Below are 23,339 nucleotides of genomic sequence, written 5' to 3'. Positions count from 1 at the left end.
AACACTTCAATATAAATAAGCACACATAAAAGTGATGCTAATGGAGTCCATCCCCTATCTCCTCCCAAACAAAATCCGGTTTAGAGGTCCATCCCCTATCTTCCCCTAAACCGTGGAGTACATCCCCTATCTCCTCCCACACAAAACAATGTATGTAAACACATAACATATGCAACACACAATCAATACACATAATGTCTGTATTAATTCAACAGTCAAAATTGATGATTTAATCAATGATTAGTTTCAGTTATCCCTAATCCACATGCAGTGTCTACAACAATCACAGCTATCCTTCACCGATAGACCAAAACAGTTATTTCTAGACTGAAAATAAATATATCAACAATTCAATGGGTGAGTGATTTAAATTATCCAACTACACCTCTTAATCAATAAATTCCTCAGTTCCATGAATTTAACCATATTTCCCCAATTTCCTTTAATTAATTATACAAATTAACTTATTAATACCACTAGGGTTTTTCCCAAAATTACCAAAGTATCCCCAACATATCAAAATACCAAAACTTAGAACAAAACTTATAGAATGGAGTAGGAAATCCCTACCTCAAAGAAGATAACCCAAATGGAGAAGACAGAGATGAATACCCAAATTCCAATGTGCTCCAAATCACCAAATATTCAGATTAAATGGAAGCCCTCGACTCACTCTATCTTTTTAATAAAGGATGTAAGGTAGAAACGCACTCTAAGTAGATCAAATCTAAGAGAGAAGGTGAGTAGAGGGAGAGAAAAGTTGGACCTAGGGTTTTGGAATTAAAAAGAGGATAAAAACTGATTAAAATCCCGCTGCTGCGTATATAAACTGGACAGTCTCGCTCGAGTGAAGACTTGGTCGCTCGAGCGACCAGAAACAGGAAATCCTCGCTCGAGCAAAGAAAAGCTCGCTCGAGCCAAGAATGCAATGCTACAGGTCCATACTGGACGCAATCTCTCGCTCGAGCGACCAAACCCCAACTCGAGCGAAGAACCAAAAACAACAGCTCGCTCGAGCGACCAACAGCTCGCTCGAGCGACCAACTCCTCGCTCGAGCGAAGAACCAAAATTCTGGACAGCAACACTTGGTTTCTAAGCCCAGCCAACCTGAAACAAACCTGCCCAACACATCCTATAACTCTAAATAAGAAAAAATATGGGACAACAACAACAATTATATAATGACAGAATCTACGGAACCTAAGTCCGGATACAATAATCAAATGGGAAAAGACCGGGGTCGCTATAGCATGTGACGGGGTCACGTGCCCCCTTGGATTTTGGGATTTTTTTTAATATAAAAAATATATTTTAAATAAAAAAATTACAAAAATATTATTAGAGTGAAATGTCAATGACATTTTAAAAATTATGAAAATAATAACGATTGTTTTGATTGAAAATGAAGAGACTATTATAAATAAACCATGTTAGTTATGAAAATTTTTAAATGTAACGGCGATGTCATTAGTAATGATATACAAGTATAAGTAATCTCACTATAAAGATGTGAAAATTATTAGATTGTTAGTTACATTTGACATGTGAGGTTCACTCTTTATGCGTTTATTTACCATTAGTGGGTGATATCACATATCAATGATGACGTGGTATTACCATTATATCGAAATTTTAGTCAAATTTTGAATCAAAAAATAATTTATCATTATATAATTTATTTTAAGGCTTATATCCATATTTTTTTTTGTATTGTCCATGATACACTAGTTACAAATAACATTCAGCATGTTTGTTTCCAGTTTTCAGAAAACAGTTTTCAGAAAATTTACTTTTTATTTTTCGTATTTTAATGTTTTAAATGAATTTTTTTAATATTTTAAGAAATTTTTTTAATTTTTAGACACACTTAACATAAATACACTTAAAAAGTATAATATTTGTAAAAAAAATATTTTAAAAATACATTAAATACCAAAAAATACAAAAAAAAATGAAAATTCAGTATATTTTTTTAAAATATTTTTGTGTATTTATTAATTTTTTAAAATATTTTTTTACAAATATTTTACTATTTAGATACATCTAAGTAAGGTGTATCTAAAAAAATAAAAAAATTACTTAAAATTCAAAAAATATTTACTAAAAACAAAAAAAAATACTAAAAATAAAAAAACTCGGTTTTCAAAAAACTGAAACCAAACACAGTAATTTTTTTTTTTTTGATGTTTTTTGAAATCAATCGTTAAAACTTGCCTGAAATATTTTTGTAAAAATTATTATAATTAATAAGTACCCCCTCTAATTTAATTTTTTAGCTCCGCCACTGCTTACAATATCAGTCAAAATGAAAGGGAACATTTGCTTCTAAACATTAACGAATTGCACATGCATAACAATGTTTGGTTTTCTAAAATAATTTAGGATAGGATAGTTATTGCTTGACCTTTCAATTAATAAATTGTTGAATAATATTAACTGAGAAAATTCAGATTCTTGATGAGCCCCTTGAAGAAGTAAATATAATTTTCAAGTTTCAATAATGATCCCACAAATAGAGGAAAACTATACTTATAGGGCAAATTACAAAGAAAAAAAAAACATGTTTGAGCCATGTAATAAAATAAATCCTGAGTTTTTAATTTTGTTAATTTACACATTATACTTTGAATTTATTTTCAATTTGAATTATTTGTTTATTTTTGTTAAGTAAATTGATGGGAAAATGTATATTTTAGTCATCAAAATCATGAAAAAAATTTTATTTCAGACATTTTATATGTATTTATATTAAATTTAGTGATTAAAATATTCTTTTTCTGTTGGTTTTACTTAATGAAAATAAGCAAATGATTTAGATTGAAAATAAATCAAAATATTAGCATTTAAATTGACCAAATTGAAAATTCATAATTTATTTTGTTACAAGACTCAAACTCTTGGAATTTTTTTTTTTTTTTTGGTCCCATATTTATATTACTTCCTGAATTATTTTTTCCTATTGAATATACTTTCTATCTAAAAATATTTTAATTGCAATTAACAAAATTAAATATCATTCTTCTAGAGTAATGCCCATTATTCTTGTTTTACATATAGCTTGTTTGAGCTTTGAGGCGTAAATAATCTTTTATTTCCCCTCACAATCTGTAGGTCTGAATCAAAGTATATCCAAGTAATTGTTGGGAAAATTTCTACTACACTGAATCATACATATCTAAGTGTTGTCGAAGACCTAGTTGGAATGAATTCTCGCATGGAGGAAGTCATTGAATTGCTAGGTTTGGGGCTAGATGATGCTCGTGTTATAGGGATATGGGGAATGGGTGGAATGGGTAAGACAACTATTGCCAGAGCTGTGTATGATCAAATCGCTTGTCAATTTGAAGGTTGCAGCTTTATTGAGAATGTTAGAGAAGTTTCAAAGAAAAGTGGTCTAAAAACACTCCAAGAACAACTTATTTCAGAAATCTTAATGGAAAAGGATTTCAAAGTTGGAAATATTGGTGTGGGATTAAGTATGATAAAGAGTAGGGTATGCCGTAAAAAGGTTTTGATTGTTCTCGATGATATGGATGCATCAACAGAAGTAGAAATATTGGTTGGAAAGCATCACTGGTTTGGATTTGGAAGTAGAATCATCATAACAACTCGAGATAAACACCTGGTAACTACATTTGGCATAAAACATGTATATAAGGTTAAGGGGTTGAATAAAGATGAAGCTATACAACTCTTCAATTCAAAAGCCTTTGGCAAAGGCCATCAAATGAGAGTTTATGGGGATCTTCTAGATCGTGTAGTGGAGTATGCTAAAGGAGTTCCTTTAGCTCTCAAAGTTTTGGGTTCATTTCTTTTTGGTCGAAACAAATGTGAATTGGAAAGTGCACTAAAGAAACTGAAAGAAATCCCCGACAAGAAAGTTAGACAAGTACTTACAATAAGTTATGATGCATTGGATTGGGAAGAGAATGAAATATTCTTAGATATTGCATGCTTTTTCAAAGGAAAGGATAAAAATGAAGTAACAATAATATTAGATAGTTGCGGCTTCAACGCGTGTGTTGGAATAAATGTTCTTGTTGAAAAATCTCTCGTGGCTAATTCAAACAATAATCTACTGATGCATGATTTGATACAAAAATTGGGGTGGGATATTGTTCGTCAAGAATTCCCTAGAGAGCTTGGAAAGCGCAACAGATTGTGGCTTTTTGAAGATATGTATCATGTATTGACGAACAATACAGTAAGAGAACTTACAAAAAGGATGAGCATGAACATTACTATCGTATTTAGTTAAAAAGTAATGCTATACATATGAAAAAATTATACAAAATTTCTTGCACAAAATGATGTGGTTGAAGTTAGACCTATTCTTTTAAAAAAACCTTTTCTGTAAAAAAAAAAATAATATATATATATATATATATAATATTTTTGCCGTATTATTTTGTGAAGTCTCTTGTATAAATTTTATGTATGTAAGATTTGAATTTTCCTTGGATACTTTAACAAAAACTTTGCATTATTTTGACATATTTTAATGTTGTGTGCTTGTTTATCTAATGTTTATTAGGGAACACAAGTGGTTGAAGGCATAATTATAGAAGGTGAAAATCCTGAACTTGTTTGGCCAAAACAGTTTAAATTAAGCCCTAAAGCCTTTGCGAATATGACAAAACTAAGATTTCTCAAAATTTGTTGTGCGCACCTTTCCGAAGGCCTTCAATATCTTCCTAACAAGTTAAGGTATCTTGATTGGGCCAATACCCATTAAAATACTTGCCTTCAACATTTCAACCCGAGTATCTTGTTGAGCTTAACATAACCTATAGCCGCGTTGAACAACTTTGGAAGGGAAGAGTGGTATGGTTATTACTTATTACATATATGCATTTTGTTTTTCTCTAAATATACGAGTCCATGACAAGAATTTTCTATTTTTGATCTTTCATTGCAGCTTCTAGACAAATTAAGGGTCTTGAATCTTAGTTTCTCAATATATCTAACCAAGAGCCCAGACTTCGCGGGAGTCCCAAATCTTGAGAGACTAATTCTTGAAGGTTGTACAAGTTTGGTCAATCTTCATCCATCCATTGGAGTTCTTAGAATGCTTATTTTCTTGAACTTGAAGGATTGCAAAAATCTTACGACTATTCCAAGTGGAATTTGCTTTGACTCTCTTCAAATTCTCATTGTCTCAAGGTGTTCAAAGCTTAAGAACATTTTGGAAAGCTTTGGATATATTAAGTGTTCATTAGAGCTTTATTTAGATGGGACCAGTTTAAAAGAACTACCACAATCAGTTGAACATTTTACTAATCTTACTTTGATAAATTTGAAAGATTGTCAAAACCTAAGAAGTCTTCCCAATAACATTTGTCAGCTGAAGTCTCTTAAAACCCTAATACTTTTTGGTTGCTCAAAACTTGAAAAATTGCCAGAAGACTTGGATGTTCCTGACTGTTTAAAGGAGCTTTATGCAGATTGCACAGCCATTAGACAAACCCCAACCTCCATTGTACTTCTAAAGAGCCTTGAAACATTGTCCTTTCAAGGATGCAACAAAAGAACAACATCTAGTTCATGGAGTTCTTTCTTCTTGTCATTGTTTTTACCAAGACACAGAGAGAATTCTTTGAGTTTGGAACTACCAACACTGTCGGGGTTCGAGTCTTTAACAAGACTAAATGTCAGAGACTGCAATCTAAAATGGATCCCCACAGATATTTGCCTCTTACACTCATTGGAAAGTTTAGGTCTAAGCGGAAATGATTTTGAGATTCTACCTGCAAGCATCAACCAACTTTCTAACCTTCAATACATGTCGGTGATCGGCTGCAAGATGCTCCAAGAATTGCCAGAGCTTGCATCAACTGTTTCAACTCCTACTGTGTAACGCCCTCAAATTAACAACATTAAACCCATCAATAAAGATATGCATTGACATGTAATAGTTCCACATTCTTCCATTTATCAGAGTTTCATTACAAAAAGTATTACATGTTAACAACAAAAGCAAATGCTCTATGGGCTTACAGCTTTCCAAGTTAACACTTGGTTACAACAAAAGAGTACTAACTCGTTTACACATTAAGCCCTTGGCTTGAAATTACATGTATTACATCAAAAAGAAAACGACAAAAGTATGTCCGCCTCTAGCCTCCCAAGCTATGTCCTTGGAGGTGGCATGCTACCTGTACCTGAAAATGATATTCCCATATAGGGTGAGCCACAGCCCAGTAGAAATACACTAAACCAACCATGAATAATGACTAAAAGATTAGCAATTGATAGATGGCCAACACTGATACATTCACATAAATCACATATTTATGTCATACGACTTATTAGTCCAAGTTACCTTTCATTTTCCCTTTTTCAACAGATAAGCATGTTAGCTCTATCATTATTTCAACAGATATGTATAAAAACTATATCCCACATTCACAGATAAGCATATAAGCTGTATCCACATTCTCAACAGATATGTATAACAACAATATCCCACATTCACAGATAAGCGTATAAGCTATATCCACACTTCACAAAGATAAGCATAGAAGCTCTATCTTCACTTCTCTAGACAAGCATATGAGCTGTATCTACGGAGTTCATCCCCTATCTTCTCCCAACACTATCCGGTTTAGAGGTACATCCCCCATCTTCCCCTAAACCGCGGAGTACATCCCCCATCTCCTCCTCTACACATAACGTATACAAACACATTGGTTCTATATACAATCACACAATACATACAGTTAATGTATTCTATCAACCGTCAAATTCCATGACACATTCCATTGATTAGTTTCCGTTTGCCTAATCATCATGCATTGTCTACAACAATCACGACTATCCTCCACTGATAGCCCAAAGCAGTTATTTCTAAACAGAAAATAAATGCACAAATGGATATTTAATCAACATTTCATTCCGGTGAGTGATAAATAATTCAACTACACCCTTTAACCCTTTGCATTCCCAATCTCAACAATCTCATTTCATTTTCTCATTTCTCGCAATTAATTATTCCAATTAATCAAACAATGTAATTAGGTCATTATCCATAATTACCATTTCGACCCTTAGGTTCCATTTTCATCAATGATTCGACATTTATTCCATTTCTCTATGCCAAACATGCATCTAGGTTTATTTTAGATAAAACCCCAACTTTTGTAAAATTACACAAAAGCCCCAAACTTTCACCAAATTACCAAACCAACCCCAACATCTCAAAATACTAAAATTTAAAGACAAAACCCATAGAGAGGAGTAGGATATCCCTACCTTGAAGTTTGAGCCAAAAAGGAGATGAAGACTCGAAGATCAACGTGCTCCAAATCCAAACTTTTTCAGATTAAGTCGAAGCTCTCAACGCCCTCAATCTTTTTAACAAAGGCCCTAGGCTAGATTCACACTCTAGGGAGATCAAATCTTAGAGAGAGTGTAAGTTTAGAGAGAGAGAGTCTCGGATCTAGGGTTTGAAAGAAAAAGAAAGTGAAAAACTAATGTTCAAAAACACTACTGACCGCTGATATAAAACACGCTCACTCGAGCGAAGCCTTTGTCGCTCGAGCGACCAGACACAAAAAACTCTCGCTCGAGCCAAGAAGTCCTCGCTCGAGCCAAAAACTCAGAAGTGCGCTCGAGTGAAAGAATGCTCGCTCGAGCCAACAACTCAAACCCTTAGGTCTACAACCAGAAGCACGCTCGAGCGACAGACTTCTCGCTCGAGCGAAGAACAAACCAGACCGCTCGAGCGAAGAAAGCTCGCTCAAGCCAAGAAATGCAACTCTCAGGTCCAGAACCAGACGCAATCGCTCGCTCGAGCGAAGCCACTCTGGTTCGACCCACCAGACACGAACTCAACTCTCGCTCGAGCGACCAACTCCTCGCTCGAGCGAAGGTCCAAAAATCTGGGCAGCAGCACTAGGCTCCTAAACACAACCAACCTGTAACAAACCTGCCCAACACATCCTATAACTCAATATACAAAGTAGAAAGGATGCAAACACGATAATAAACAACTACCAACATCCACGGACACATGTCCAAATCACTGTTCAACAAGGGTAAACCCGGGATCGCTATATACTGCATGCAATTGTGAGTCGTTAAGAACAATATCAAGTCCATCCACATACAACAAAATTGATGAATTTTGGTTCACAAATTGTCGCAAACTGGCTGAGAATAAGCACAGTAACATCCTAACAGATAGATTACTTTCAAATCAATTTTAGGTTCTCTCTCTCTCTCTCTCTCTCTCTCTTTCACTATTTATATATATACTTATTAGGAAAATTACAACATTGGTTTCTATGATTTTGGATAGATTTCATTTTGGTTCCATAATTCTGATTTCATCAACTTGAACCCTATACTTCCAATTGCTTTTCAATATAGTCCACCTGTCAATTATTGTTACATTTGGACAAAATGAAAATAAAAATGACACGTGTGAAACCAAAAGGGAGAAAGTGGAATTCAAAAGAAACTACAGTGATCACCTGTATAATTAATTCATTTTTCCTTTTTGGGTTAGAATTGCTTAAATGCCCACGTGAGTCGCACGTGGCCTTTCTCATCCACAATGCTAATAGCAAATGAAGGAACCACATTAAAATGTAATTGAAACTGTGAAATTTAAATTGATAAAATTAAAACTATAGAGAACAAAGTGAAATCTCACTCAAGCTAGAGGGACCAATAGTGTAATTTCCCCTTCTCCCATGTCGTAATTGTTTGTGACCAATATTCTCCATTGCACAGGGAAGTTATGGTTGATGAAGAAAATGTCTTAATATCATTTTTCCGGGAAGTGAGATTCCAAAGTGGTTCAACCATCAAAATGACCTAGGGATTGGGTCTTTAGTATCATTTTTGTTGCCACCAAATTGGTATAATAATAGGTTCTTGGGATTTGCTTTTTGTGCTGTTATAAGATTAATGGAGGATACATTGCTTAAGATTGGTGTTCAGGTCAGCATTGGGAAGCACCTCACACGCCACCTTCCGTACATCACTTGTGTAATGAAATCTGAGACAGTGTGGGTTGGGTATATCTCGCGCCATTTTCTGGAGTTAGATCAATTGAAGATGGATGAATTGAATGAGGGCAGAACTGAGTTTGTAGCTAGTTTTGTAACGCCCTCAAAATGATAACATTAAACCCATCAAATAAGACATGCATTGATATGTAAAAGTTCTACATTCTTCCATTTATCAGAATTCCATTACATAAGTATTACATGTTAACAACAAAAGCAAATGCCCTATGGGCTTACAGCTTTCCAAGTTAACACTTGGTTACAACAAAAGAGTACTAACTCATACACATTAAGCCCTTGGCTTGAAATTACATGTAATACATCAAAAGTAAAACGACAAAAGTATGTCCGCCTCTAGCCTCCCAAGCTATGTCCTTGGAGGTGGCATGCTACCTATACTTGAAAATGATATTCCCATATAGGGTGAGCCACAGCCCAGTAGAAATATACTAAACCAACCATGAACAATGACTAAAAGATTAGCAATTGATAGATGGCCAACACTGATACATTCACATAAATCACATATTTATGTCATACGACTTATGAGTCCAAGCTTTCTTTTCATTTTCCCTTTTCAACAGATAAGCATATAAGCTCTATCATCATCTCAACAAATATGTATAACAACAATATTCACATTCACAGATAAGCATATAAGCTCTATCCACACTTCACAAAGATAAGCATATGAGCTCTATCTTCACTTCTCTAGACAAGCATATAAGCTGTATCTACGGAGTTCATCCCCTATCTTCTCCTAACACTATCCGGTTTAGAGGTACATCCCCCATCTTCCCCTAAACCGCGGAGTACATCCCCCATCTCCTCCTCTACACATAACGTATACAAACACATTGGTTCTATATATAATTACTCAATACATACAGTTAATGTATTCTATCAACCGTCAAGTTCCATGACACATTTCATTGATTAGTTTCCGTTTGCCTAATCATCATGCATTGTCTACAACAATCACGACTATCCTCCACCGATAGCCCAAAGCAGTTATTTCTAAACAGAAAATAAATGCACAATGGATATTCAATCAACATTTCATTTCCTCATTTCTCACAATTAATTATCCCAATTAATCAAACAATGTAATTAGGTCAGTATCCATAATTAACATTTCAACCCTTAGGTCCCATTTTCATCAATGATTCAACATTTATTCCATTTCTCTATGCCAAACATGCATCTAGGTTTATTATGAATAAAACCCCAACTTTTGTAAAATAACACAAAAGCCCCAAACTTTCACCAAATTACCAAACCAACCCCAACATCTCAAAATACTAAAATTTAAAGACAAAATCCATAGAGAGGAGTAGGATATCCCTACCTCGAAGTTTGAGCCAAAAAGGAGATGAAGACTCGAAGAACAACGTGCTCCAAATCCAAACTTTTTCAGATTAAAACAAAGCTCTCAACGCCCTCTATCTTTTTAACAAAGGCCTTAGGCTAGATTCACACTCTAGGGAGATCAAATCTTAGAGAGAGTGTAAGTTTAGAGAGAGAGAGTCTCGGATCTGGGGTTTGATCAAAAAAAGAAGTGAGAAACTGAAGTTCAAAATCGTTACTGCCCGCTGATATAAAACACTCTCGCTCGAGCGAAGACTTGGTCGCTCGAGCGACCAGACACAGAAACTCTCGCTCGAGCCAAGGAACTCTCGCTCGAGCCAAAAACTCAGAAGTGCGCTCGAGCGAAAGAATGCTCGTTCGAGCCAACAACTCAAACCCTCAGGTCTGCAACCAGCACGCTCGAGCGACATACTTCTCGCTCGAGCGAAGAACAAACCAGACCGCTCGAGCGAAGAAAGCTCGCTCGAGCCAAGGAATGCAACTCTCAGGTCCAAAACCAGACGCAATCGCTCGCTCGAGCGAAGCCACTCTGGCTCGATCCACCAGAAACGAACTCAACTCTCGCTCGAGCGACCAACTCCTCACTCGAGCGAAGGTCCAAAAATCTGGGCAGCAGCACTAGGCTCCCAAACACAACCAACCTGTAACAAACCTGCCCAACACATCCTATAACTCTATATACAAAGTAAAGAGGATGCAAACAAGATAATAAACAACTACCAACATCCACGGACACATGTCCGGATCACTGTACAACAAGGGTAAACCCGGGATCGCTATAAGTTTCGTCAAAAAAGATAACATTGACATCACAGATGGGTGTATCGGATACAAGTACGATGTTAAGTTGAATTTGATGCATGATGGGGTAACAAAATGTGGGGTTCGTTTGGTATACTACAAGGAATATGATAATGAAGAAGCAGTGAGTAATAGTATATAGAGGTATGATATTAACAACTTCAACTTAGGTGTCTTCGATGGAGACTCTGATAGATCATCAGTAGGAGCTGGTGAAAAAGATGCTACTGCTACTGCTACATCAAAGCGAAGACGTGATGATCTCAGTGACTGCGAGCCAACAGAAATAGAACCCACTGAAAGTAGTAGTTTCAAGGTTCACCATAATCACAAAAAGTTTAAGGCCAATGGCTGATGTTATAGGTGCAACCCAACCAGTACCTAGAAGTATTGTTCGCTATAAACCAACTCAACAAACGACCTTAGAAGTTTGTTCCTTTGGACTCTAGCCCAAAGGATGCTTCCACAAACCAGTATGGGAATCGGATGCCAACAGTTGACTCTGCAGATCTTGACCTCAACAATGAGGCATCTCACTCAATGGAAGTGGCAGCTTTGAAGAGGACACAAACCCAATAGATCTTTAACTGAACTAACTATAGTGAAGTGTAATCCCAAAGCTCTACAACTTACTGGTAAGTGAAACAGAATCCTCACTTTTGTCATTGAGCATTGCTAAATATGTACAGAATGGATTATAAAAACACTTAGAAAGGTGTGAGTTCTATGATGTGTAGTGAAACTCACCTCTTATGATTATTCTGTGATTCATTCTACAATCCATTTATGTGCAAATATAATTTTCCTTTGTCATAACAATACACTTTGAACTCTACATAATTACATCTACCAATCTTGTTCTCTACATAATTACATCTACCAATCTTGTTCATAGTCATTCTTGTAATTCTCCTCAACACACTAATAATTAAGCATCATGCTAATGACAACCCATATGGTTATCAATAGAAGAAAGAAAATGTGAAAAAAGTTTGAATCTCAGAACAACTTTTATGCATTCCAAAATAGTTTTACATTTTTTTTTTATACATTTTAATACAACTTTCATCTATTTCTTGTGTTTTCAAATTACAAGGAAGCAATGCTTTTTTTTGTTAGTTAATTTATTGATACTCGTTCTGTTAGGTTTTTATTCTTGGTAATCTCGTTTGACAAAACTCTTTTCAGTTGTACTTGTTTTCGCACTTTATATTTTAGTGAGGCTATGAGTTGTTAGATGCGAATCCAACCCGAATTGTGCCCTGCAGAGAAGTTTGTGATGTTAATTCTTTCAAGATTGCCACTTCGCTAACTATGACGGGGATCGAGCTGCCCGATCAGCTCACGGGGGTTGACGAGGCAGCGCCCAGACAGGGTCGAGGGGCAGCGCCCCCGAAGCAAAATGCAAAAATGCATTCGAAGTTGCCTGTCTGCTTGAGCAGACATTCCCCCACTCGAGCAAAGAATCCTTGGTTCCAGAAGTTTGATCGCCTGCAAAAATACTGCGACTTGGTTTTTCCCGCTCAAGCGGAATTTCCCGTGCTCGAGCGTCAGTATGCTCGAGCGGCCATTCCGGCGCTCGAGCGGAGATCGTGGAACAGATTTCTATAAATACGTGTTTCAGTCCAAATCTAGAGAAACGACTTCCAGATATTCTTTGAGGGTTCTAGGGTTTATATCTAGAGTTTCTTTGCTAGTTTTCTTTGATGTTTAATTGAGTATTCAACTCAAGGTTTAAGAAGAATACATCAAAGGATTGTTTGTTCATTCAATACAAAAGAGAGTGTTGTTCTTCGGTGGATTCCGTGGAATTCGAGGCTGAAGCTTTGGTGGATTCCGGAGTGGTTCTTCATCGTGATTTGACATCGGCATTGTGGATTCAACGTTGGGCAAGACAATTCCAAGGGAAAGACGGGCTGGAAGAGGCATATAGGGGTTGGTTCAATTTGGGCGTGGATTTGCTTGGTAATTGAGAGTATACCTGTGTAATTCTTTTATGTCTTTTTAGTGGATTGTTTTGTGGCTTTTGCCCATGGTTTTTTTTATCACAATTGGAGGCGCTCCAATTGTGGTTTTTCCACGTAAAATCGTTGTGTTGTTTTGTCTTTGATTGTTTGATTGGGATTGTTATTTATTGTTTAAAATTGATACATAATCATAAATCAATATCTAGGGGATTTCTAGATTTTTTTCACATTCTATGTTCATTTTGTTGATAACTTTAACAAATTTCTAGTTGGATTTCGCTTCTTACTTGAAAATCTGACACTCTTTAAGTTTTTGGGTTTGATTTAAAAAGTATGAATATACTTTTCACTCTCCACTTTTATCCGAGTTTTACTTTGTTCCATTTGTATCTATGGAGGTTGCGGGTGTGTTCCTACAACATCGGGTGTTGCCAAGGGCGAACTCTTCGATCATGCAAATTGGTTCTAGACTTGGATTGAAGAGGTCCCAAATTCTATCTTTTTGGTTTTAGTTGAAGCTCTTGTTTCTTCTTAATTTTGGTTATAGCCATATATATATAATTCATACTCCCCTTTACCATATTTGGTTATATTTGATCTACTTTTGAAATGTTCTTCTGATTCTTTACAAATTATTGGAGTTTTTGGTGATCATGTTGATCACCACATGATGAGTAACAATGGCCACTAAACAATAGTTATATGATGTCGATGAAACTTTTCAAAAGGCTAAACTAAGCGACCTACCGTGTACTTTTCTTTCATGTAAGCCTCAAAGGTCATACATCTTTCCTTAAGCCTATTGGCAAACAAAGCTCTTCGCATGGTTTCATCCATCCGAGGTTTCTCCTATTTTCAAGCCCTTCTTACTGCATTTGCAGAGAACATGAAACTATTGACCATCACCAACTGCAATTGAAACATACTTTCCAGCTAGTTTATACTCTTATGGCCAGCTCAGTATCCTTTTATGTCTGCATGGTTAGCCTGGGTGAGTTCTATTGTAAAGCTTGCATGCTTGGCATGAGGAACTGATACACACTACAAGAAAAAGGGCTTAAGACGGCATTTTATTACTGGCATTTTTGTGAAACGCCAAGCATTCAATGTCATTCAGAAAATGCTGTGTTAGCCCCATGATGATACGACACCAATTTAGTTGTTGGATTGTCTTTCAAATTTCTTAACCTGACAGCTGTTTAGATCAAAACAGCCTTTTGGAAGGAAAAAAAAAATTAAAAACAGCCTAATTTATCTCTCTAAATTATATTTCTCACTCACAATAGGACAAATCAAACAATCAGATCAAAAATCAACCGGAGATGAAGCAGCAGGAATGATGAAGTCTGTACAGAAATCCTGGAGGAGTGAAAAGCTGCATAGGTTCCAGCCAGGAATCTGGAAGCTCTTGATCATTTATTCATTTTCCCTCTCTCTCTCTCTCTCTCTCTCTCTCTCTCTCTCTCTCTCTCTCTCTCTCTCATATCGAGCAACAACGATGGCAAAGGATTGTATCTTGGGTTTGAACATCAAAGTCTCCAATCGTGTTCAAGTATCAGGCGTGCCCTATGTGAAAAGGAGACCATTTTTCTCAGGTATGCTCTCTCTCTCTCTGATCAAACCTTGCTCATTCTTTTCATTGCTCTGTCAGATCTGGTTTTCTCTCTCTCTTCAATTGAACCTCACCCTTCAGTTGCTCGGTTATATCAGCAGGGCTTTCTAGTTTGGCAACTTCTCCTTGTATATATTTATTGGGAGGAGATATAGATTCATTCAGTTACTTGGGTACTCCTTGGTGGCTATTGGTGTAATCAACACAGTAGCAAGGTAAGCAATATGGATCCTTTAATATCAGTCTCACTTTGATTTATTGTAGTATATATATGTACGTAGAATTGTATATAGATTTCAATAATGATTTATTTTTAAAACTTATGGCCTCAAGTGAAAATCAAGTGAAATAATTAGTCCATCCAAAGATCTTAAAGCCTCAAAGATGTAGGACTTATAATAGGACTACAACCTCGAGGCAAGTAACTTTAAACTTGAAGCTCCAACACTTCTGTCCCTTACTCCTCTGTGCTATGTTTTTCTAGCAAGGTTGATCTTAGATTCTTAATAAAGTAAAATCAGAAGCAATGTTGATCTTCTTTTTAGAATTTTTGTTTTTGTTTTTGCGCCGTTGATTCTCTTTCAAAGTGCTGACCATTGGTAAATCATGACTGTGTTAGACTTATGTTTGATAATTTCACAGTGCCAATAATCTTCAGTAATATATTTATGTCAGTTGAATATTATTTGACTAGCACTTGGGCTGAAATTTGGACAAGCATAGTACAACCCATTGTGTGAAACATTGAAAGTAACTGCTTGCACTGGCATATGACCAGCCACCATGGTGATTGAGTAGAATGTATCCTAGTCACTGGTCACAACCTACATAGCCTAGTCTAGATATACCATCTGTTGCCATGATTAGAGTTTTATTGTGAGTTCTATTCAAACTAGCTAAATATTTCAGAATATTGATACAGGGCATATTGTTTATATAACCTTCCCAATTATTATATCATCAAATTCTTTGTTGAAACCATATTGAAAAAACAGATGTCACATGGTGCATAGAACTGGACAGGTTATATTGGATTTTTATACTTCTCTTATTAAGCAAAATGCAAAAATACATTCAAAGTTGCCTGTTCGATCATATTATATTTTTCCAGTTTTTCCAGTTTTGGCCTGTCCGCTCGAGCGGGGAAAGGGACGCTCGAGCGGGGATTGGAAGCTCTCAGCATCTCTGCAGTCGCCTGTAAAAATACTGGAAGGTGTGATTTTACGCTCGAGCGGATTCTCCTACGCTCGAGCGCATCTCAGTTTATTCGCACGCAGTTTTTGGTCAGTCCGCTCGAGCGGGCTGTGTTGAGCTCGAGCGGAGATCGCGGGACAGATTCTATAAATTCGCGTGTTGGGTCAGATTTTAGGATAACTTCTCCAGATCTTCTTTTTGGGTTCTAGGGTTTATATCTGGGGATACTTTGGGAGTTTTCTTTGATGTTTTTATTGAGTATTCAACTCATGATCTAAAGAGAGTACATCAAAGGTTTGTTTGTTATACACAGAAGATAGAGTTATTCTTCAGTTGTGGATTCTGAAGAATTCGAGCCTGAAGCTTTGGTGGAATCCGGAGTGGCTCATCAGAAAAACAATTCCGTGGTGAAGATGGGGTTGGAAGAGGCACATAAAGGTTGGTTCAATTAGGCGTTGTGGATTCGCTAGGTAATTGAGAGTATACCTGTGTAATTCCTTTAATTCTTCTTAGTGGATTATCTTGTGGCTGTTGCCCGTGGTTTTTTGATCACAGTTGGAGGTGTCCAATTGTGGTTTTTTCCACGTTAAAATTTGTTGTGTCTCTTTGTCTTGATTGTTTGATTGTTTGATTGGGATTGTTATATTCTGCTTAAAATTGATACATAATCACAAATCAACATCTAGGGGATTTCTAGATTATTCAATATTAAATATTTAATGCTACTCTATTTCATGTATAGGATTTCACTTGTTTAGAATACTATATTTGCTATGGTTGGTGGGACGTTAAAGAGGAGAGATAGAAGCACAATGATATTCTCTGGCTAGCTCATCACAAGCTCTATTTGTTGCTTTTGTGTATTTACTTCATTTTATTTTATTTTTTTATTTTGTTTATAATATGCTTCTGGGGATCCATTTTGCAGGGGGTCTTCCGGCCATATTAATTGATCAAAATGCCTCCTTGAACCAAAGACGACATGAAAACCTTCACCTTAAGAGGAGCACAAGCCTCACAAATTCTTTTACAGAAAGAAAACTAAGGAACTTGAGGATTGTCAATGATTTTGTCAAAAAAAGGACTTGCAAGAAAAGATACCTAATGAATGAAGAGCCCAAACCTCTTATCCTTCAAAAGAGGAACCAAGGAGAAATGATCAAGTCTTAACAACAAAGATGTCAATTCTACAATCTCCCCATCATTGAGATTCCTAGAAAAATTGAAATTCCAAGAGATTAGAGCCAAAAAAGAACAAGCCATGGAAGCAATAGAACAATTATGAGACCGAGCCACTCTATATAAATGTAGAAAATCCGAGGCAAAGGAAGAGGAGCCCATCCAAAGATCCTCCCAGAATTGAACAAGTTCCCCATTGCGCACCCTCACAGAAAGATAAACAAGACCAAAGTAGATAGATGTGAGAAAATGACTTCCAAGGTGCACGACAAGTTCCCCTCAAAACCATTTGTGAATCCCCACCATAATCATGAGGTTTTTGAAAGATACCCTCATTCTCACTCAATTAATTATAAAAATATATTTCATCAACCATTTTCTATACTTTTCACAAGTCTATATAAGAAAATACTATGAATGAAACCATAAACCCACTCTCCATGTATTTCAATTAATATTACATAATCATTTCATATAGAATGCCCCACAGCTTACAATAAATGAGAGGGCACTGCTCATTTCAAATAGGCCCATTACATGTTCTATTTTGATAATCCGAATCGTTCAATGTGTAGAGCTCGTTGAGTACTTTATCCTTGTAAAAAATCACATTGATTGGATATCAATAGCTACTTGATCGAATATCAATAGCTACTTGATCGGATTGCATTTCTGTCAATAGTAAATATAATTTTTTAAATAAATTGTTGACAAAAAATGATCCGATTAAGTAACTATCGATATTCGATCAATGTGATTTTTTACAGAGATAAAGAATTCAATGAGCTCTACACATTGAATGATTCGGATTATCAAAACAAAACTTGTAGTGAACCTTATAAGCCTAACTGTACTGTGCAGTCCACTTGGATTGGAGACAAGCCTCCCCGTAAAAAAATATAAGAGGGAAGGAAGTGATATGCTTTTTCGACAATTGTTCTCTGTCCTTTGTTTTTCTTTCTTGTTACTTAAACCATTAGGTTACAGTCTTATCAGGTTTTAGTAAATGATTTGCTGGGGGATTTTCAAAAGTTAAGATTTAGTTTTTGGACTTTTTCACAATCTTCCTTGGTTCTTATTTGGAAAGTGACCCAATAACAAGATTTGAAACAATTGTTATTAGTAAATTAGAGGCTGTTGACAACATCATAATTGAAGGTTTTGGGCCTATGTTGAAATTTTTAAATGAGAATTTTTTTTTTAATATCATAATTTTTTATGCCAATGCTATTTTGTCAATTTAAATAATACACGCATTTGGAAAATAATTTAATATTTTTATATAATTCAATAGGAAATTTTATAATACACAATCTATTTTGGGGAGTTTTTTTTGTGAATATTCTAAAAAATTAAACTATTTATGTAAATAATTAACTTTTCAAATTATTTAACAAACTAACCTATTTTTTAAAATCACAGGTTCAAAATGTGATTTCACTATGGCGGAAGCAGCATAGAATGAAGGAAATGGATTACGAAATCAAATATGATTAAAATTGAACACAATTGGAATATCTGCACTAATTAACCATAACCAAAATCATTTCATAAAATTGTAACCATTAGGCTCTGATACCAAAAGGGCGGAAGCAGCATAGAATGAAGGAAATGGATTACGAAATCAAATATGATTAAAATTGAACACAATTGGAATATCTGCATTAATTAACCATAACCAAAATCATTTCATAAAACATACATTTATTTCAAATACAGAAAATAACTTACAATTACAATTGTAGCAACTGCAAGGGTCTTAATTGGTTAATAAAACGGGAGGAGGTGATTGTCACTCAGAACACTCTGTTTTTTCTTTTTCTTACAATAATGGAGAGATAGAAAATTGAGAAGTGCCGAGTGAATACATCGTGATTACAATATATAGAAAATGGAAAGTAGAAGCAGCATGTGACTGACGAAGGCAACTGGCAGAGCATGAGGCAAAAGCAGATGCTGTCGGATGCTTTCGGTGGAGTGATTGCACAGTTGAGCAGCTTTTAACAAAAGTTGATTGGGTGAATAGTGACGGTGAACAATAACTTTTACTATTCATCACTTTTGGTGGAACATGTGATTATTGGAATCAATATAAATGCAAATGAGCAGCTTTTCTCAAAAGAGTATTGATTGAAGCTAATTTGTATCTATATGGAATCCAATGTTGATCAGGCAAATGGATCCTGAGCATCTTGAAACTCGGGTCTTGAGTACTGATTAGTTGATTCTTCAGAAGAGTGTGCACTGTCTGAACCTTCTTCTGAATGGTCTGAACTGGAAGCAGATTGGGCTTCAGCTTGAACTGTAATTTGTCGGGCTAACTGGAGCAGTTCATCCCTGGATAACTTGGGCTTGATCTTTGATTTAGCTTTGGGTTGAGCAGGAGGTGAAATAGGTTTAGCCTTAGCTTTGGATTTTGATTTGGGCCTTGAATGATCGCTGGGTTGGGCCGAAGCTGCAGGAGCTTTGGACTTAACCTTGGATTTTGATTGTATTGACTGGGCTGTTTTGGATTTGGGCTTGGAGCCACTAGATGAGGGGCTTCCAAGATTGATTGGAGGAAGGCTGGGCTGACTTCCTTGGCTGATTGCAGCAGTTGGGATCTGCTGGGCTTTAACCATTGTAGGGGTTGGAGCACATTGATCAGCTGGAAATTCTTCTTGAACAATTTCAAATATACAGGGTAAATTAAATTTAACCCACCATTTGATTGAGTGATGTCGGATAATTATGTTATCATCAATCCCATAATGCCATTTGAATATCCAAGGGATTTTATATTTGGATATGAAAATTAACAATAAGGGAAAGGATCTTTGATGAGTGGTAAACGGGTAAACAGTAGCAAAATAGTTGATTAATTCAAGCAGATTATCAGGGAGGATATCTGAAATGGTGCCATAGTGAGTCCACCATCTCAGAAACCAGGAAGGGAATTCTGACTTGAATTTTTGATCAAAGGAAATGAACCAGGAATGACTAAATGTTTCATTCTGGTACATGAAAATCTTGAACCAGGCATCAATGTAATCATGGTAATTATATTGAACGGAATGACCAGGTAGATCACGAAGCTGATAAGGAGGACCCCATTCAGCTAAGGAAACAATGTTGTGAATATAAATGGAATGGTACAGAATTTTGTAAGCATAAGTTCGATCTTGGATTGGTTTAATCAAAATTGATTGGTGGTGAAGCAGAATATCTTTGTAGTAGGAGAGTGTTTTCTCTGGATGTGAGAGAGTGAAATGACATCCAGGACCAAAATAGGATTTAGCAATTTCATTAACGGTTTGACTCTTTGGGTGACTGGGTTCTTTGTAAAATAGGTTAGTAACATGTGATTTGGTGTATTCAGTTCGGGATGATTTGGCTGGGTGAGCAGGAAATGGAGTAACTGAAACTGATTGGCTAGATGCAAAAGGATTTGAGGCCAATGCAGAGGAATAATCAGGGCGATAAATGTTACCAAGAGCTTGGTAACGGTTAACCATTTCAAGAGAGTGGGTGATTGACTCCAAAGGAGGAGGAACAAGAAGTTGATTAGGTTTATTGGAAGAAGGGACCAAAGCCTTCGAATGAGGCCTTGGGCGAGACATCTGTGAAACAGAAAACAATGGATTAGCAACCAGAAAGAAGATCTAAATAATTCTGGTAGTAATTCAAATGACTAATGTAATCAATGAGTAAATGGCGACGAGCTTGGATCTGATGGTGGTTGATATATTGAGCTCTTTTCGTAGTGGGTCTGGCTGATCTAAGGCGATGGATACGGTGTTTAACTTGGTGTATCAGGGTTGCGTAATGGGTAATTTGGGTTTTAATATAGGCAAGATGTGGAGTAGCACTCATCCCTTACCCCGCTGTAAAAATTCCCGGGTAAGAAAATCAGGAAGGGAATTTTGGCAACCAGGTATATAGGTAATATCAAAATCAAAAATACTTAAAATAGCTTGCCATCGGGCAAAAATTTGTTTACTAGCAAAGTTTTGAACATCTTTTTCCAAAACATATTTAGCAGATTTGCAATCATCACGAAGTAAAAATTTTTGATTTAAAATATCATCTTGAAATTTTTGAATACATAAAACTGTAGATAAAATTTCTTTTTTAATAGTACTATAATTTAATTGTGCTTTATTCCAGACACCAGAATGATAACGAACAATTTGTTCAGGGGAATGAGGAGTGGCTTACTGAAGGAGAATGCCACCATAACCAATATCAGAAGCATCAGTTTGAATAATTTTGAATGAATTCTCAGTAGGAATACCAAGACAAGGAAGGGACTTAACATACTGCTTGACTTGTTGGACAATATTAGTATGAACAGAAGACCAAGGAGGCGGATTATCTTTTAACCGATCAAACAGAGGTTGACAGACTTTCCTAAGGTCTTGATAGAATTCGGCAATGTAATTGAGGGAACCTAAGAATCGTTGTAATTGGGTTTTATCAAGAATTTCATCAGGGAACTTAGATGCAAACTCAATGGAGCGACTAATTGGTAAAATGGTATTGTGGTGAATATCATATCCTAAAAACCTAACTTTAGTTTGGAACAGTTTAATCTTAGGAGCGGATATGACTAAACCATGACTTTTAATTGTATAAAAGAATGCAGTTAAATGTTTCCAATGTTCATTAATAGATTTTGAAAAAATTAATATGTCATCAATATAAACAATAAAAAAATGACTAAATGGGTTGAATATGTCATTCATTATGTTTTGAAATTCACTAGGAGCATTTTTTAATCCAAAGGGCATGACATTCCATTCATATTGACCAAAAGGTGTATTAAAAGCAGTTTTATATCGATCTTTAGGGTGAATTTGAATATGCCAAAAACCACTTTTTAAATCAAATTTACTAAAAATAACAGCCTGACTAAGGCGTTTAATCAAATCTTTCTTATTTGGAATAGGATATCGAATCCATTCTAAAACAGAGTTTAATGGTTTATAATTAATGACTAAGCGAGGGACACCTCGTTCTAATTCAGCATTTTTATTAACATAAAAAGCAGGACAAGACCATGGTGATTTGCTAGGACTAATTATTCGATTTTATAATAATTCATTAATTTCTTTTTTACACATTTCAAGTAAATCATGATTCATTTGAATAGGTCTAGACTTAGTAGGGATTTGTTTTTCATTAAAATCTTTAATGTATGGTAAAGTAACTACATGTTTTTTCCTATGCCAAAATGCAGTAGGTAAAGTTGAACAAACAGTTGATTCTAATTTTAATTTGAAATCATTAATTTGAGAAATAACAACTGGAACAGTTAATTGTTGGTCAATACGTTTATAATTAATTTCTTCTTTAAGAAAATTTAAATGTCGAGTTAATCTGTTAATAGTATGAGAAATAGAACAATCTTTTAATTGATTTAATTCTAACATTTCAGGTGGAGATAAAAGTTTAAATGTGACAGGTTGTCCTAAAACATGAGTAGTTATGCCTTCACTAGATGTAGTAAATGGATATAGTAAATAGATAAATGGCGTACCTAAAATAATTTTATCAGTCATGTTTTTTACTAAAACAAATGAAGTTTTAAAACATACATTATTTTGACAAATATGAACTTTAGGTAATTTGTATTTGATATACATTTGACTACCATTGGCAGATGTTAATTTCTCTTGACATTTTTCATAACATTTAGTAGGAAGCAAACCTTCTTGTACACAATTTAAATCAGCACCAATATCAATTAAAGCAATTAATTCAGTTTCAAAATCTTCAACATTGATTTTAATTTTCGAATACCATTTTTGTATATAGATTTTGTTAATTAGATTTAATCGTTTATCTTCAAGATTTTGTGATTGAGATCGATTATCAAATAAAAGTTTTTCTGGATTAGTATGATCAGAATCATGTTCAGAATTATTATCAAATTCATGTGAATTAGGTTTGAAATTATCTAAACTGTGATTAAGTTTTAGAGTAATAATTTCGTCCTCTAATTTTCGATCTTTATTCTGTAAATCTTTAATAGTTTGTTTAATTTGATGGATCTCAGACTGTAAATCTTGCAATGTAATTTCTTTGTTTTTATTTTTAAATCTTTCCAATGTCTTAGATAAGCTAATAATTGGTTTGTCAAACTTTGGTTTTTTATCTGAATGGATTAATAAAGATTTTAATTTATCAATATATTTTTGTTTGAGATTGGGATCATCTAATTT

At 35.2% G+C, this 23,339-nt stretch overlaps 1 pseudogene; it reads left to right on the top strand.

Moving 5' to 3' along the window:
- The first annotated feature begins 2,931 nt into the window (after positions 1-2,931).
- Positions 2,932-5,858, top strand: LOC145791359 (disease resistance-like protein DSC1; annotated as a pseudogene).
- The last annotated feature ends 17,481 nt before the right edge of the window (positions 5,859-23,339 follow it).

This window comes from Camellia sinensis, chromosome 5, assembly GCF_055761805.1.
Source record: "Camellia sinensis isolate YWXY chromosome 5, ASM5576180v1, whole genome shotgun sequence".
NCBI classification, from domain to species: Eukaryota; Viridiplantae; Streptophyta; class Magnoliopsida; order Ericales; family Theaceae; genus Camellia; species Camellia sinensis.
The sequence above is the reverse complement of the archived record's forward strand: the minus strand, read 5'-3'. Positions and strand labels throughout refer to the sequence as shown.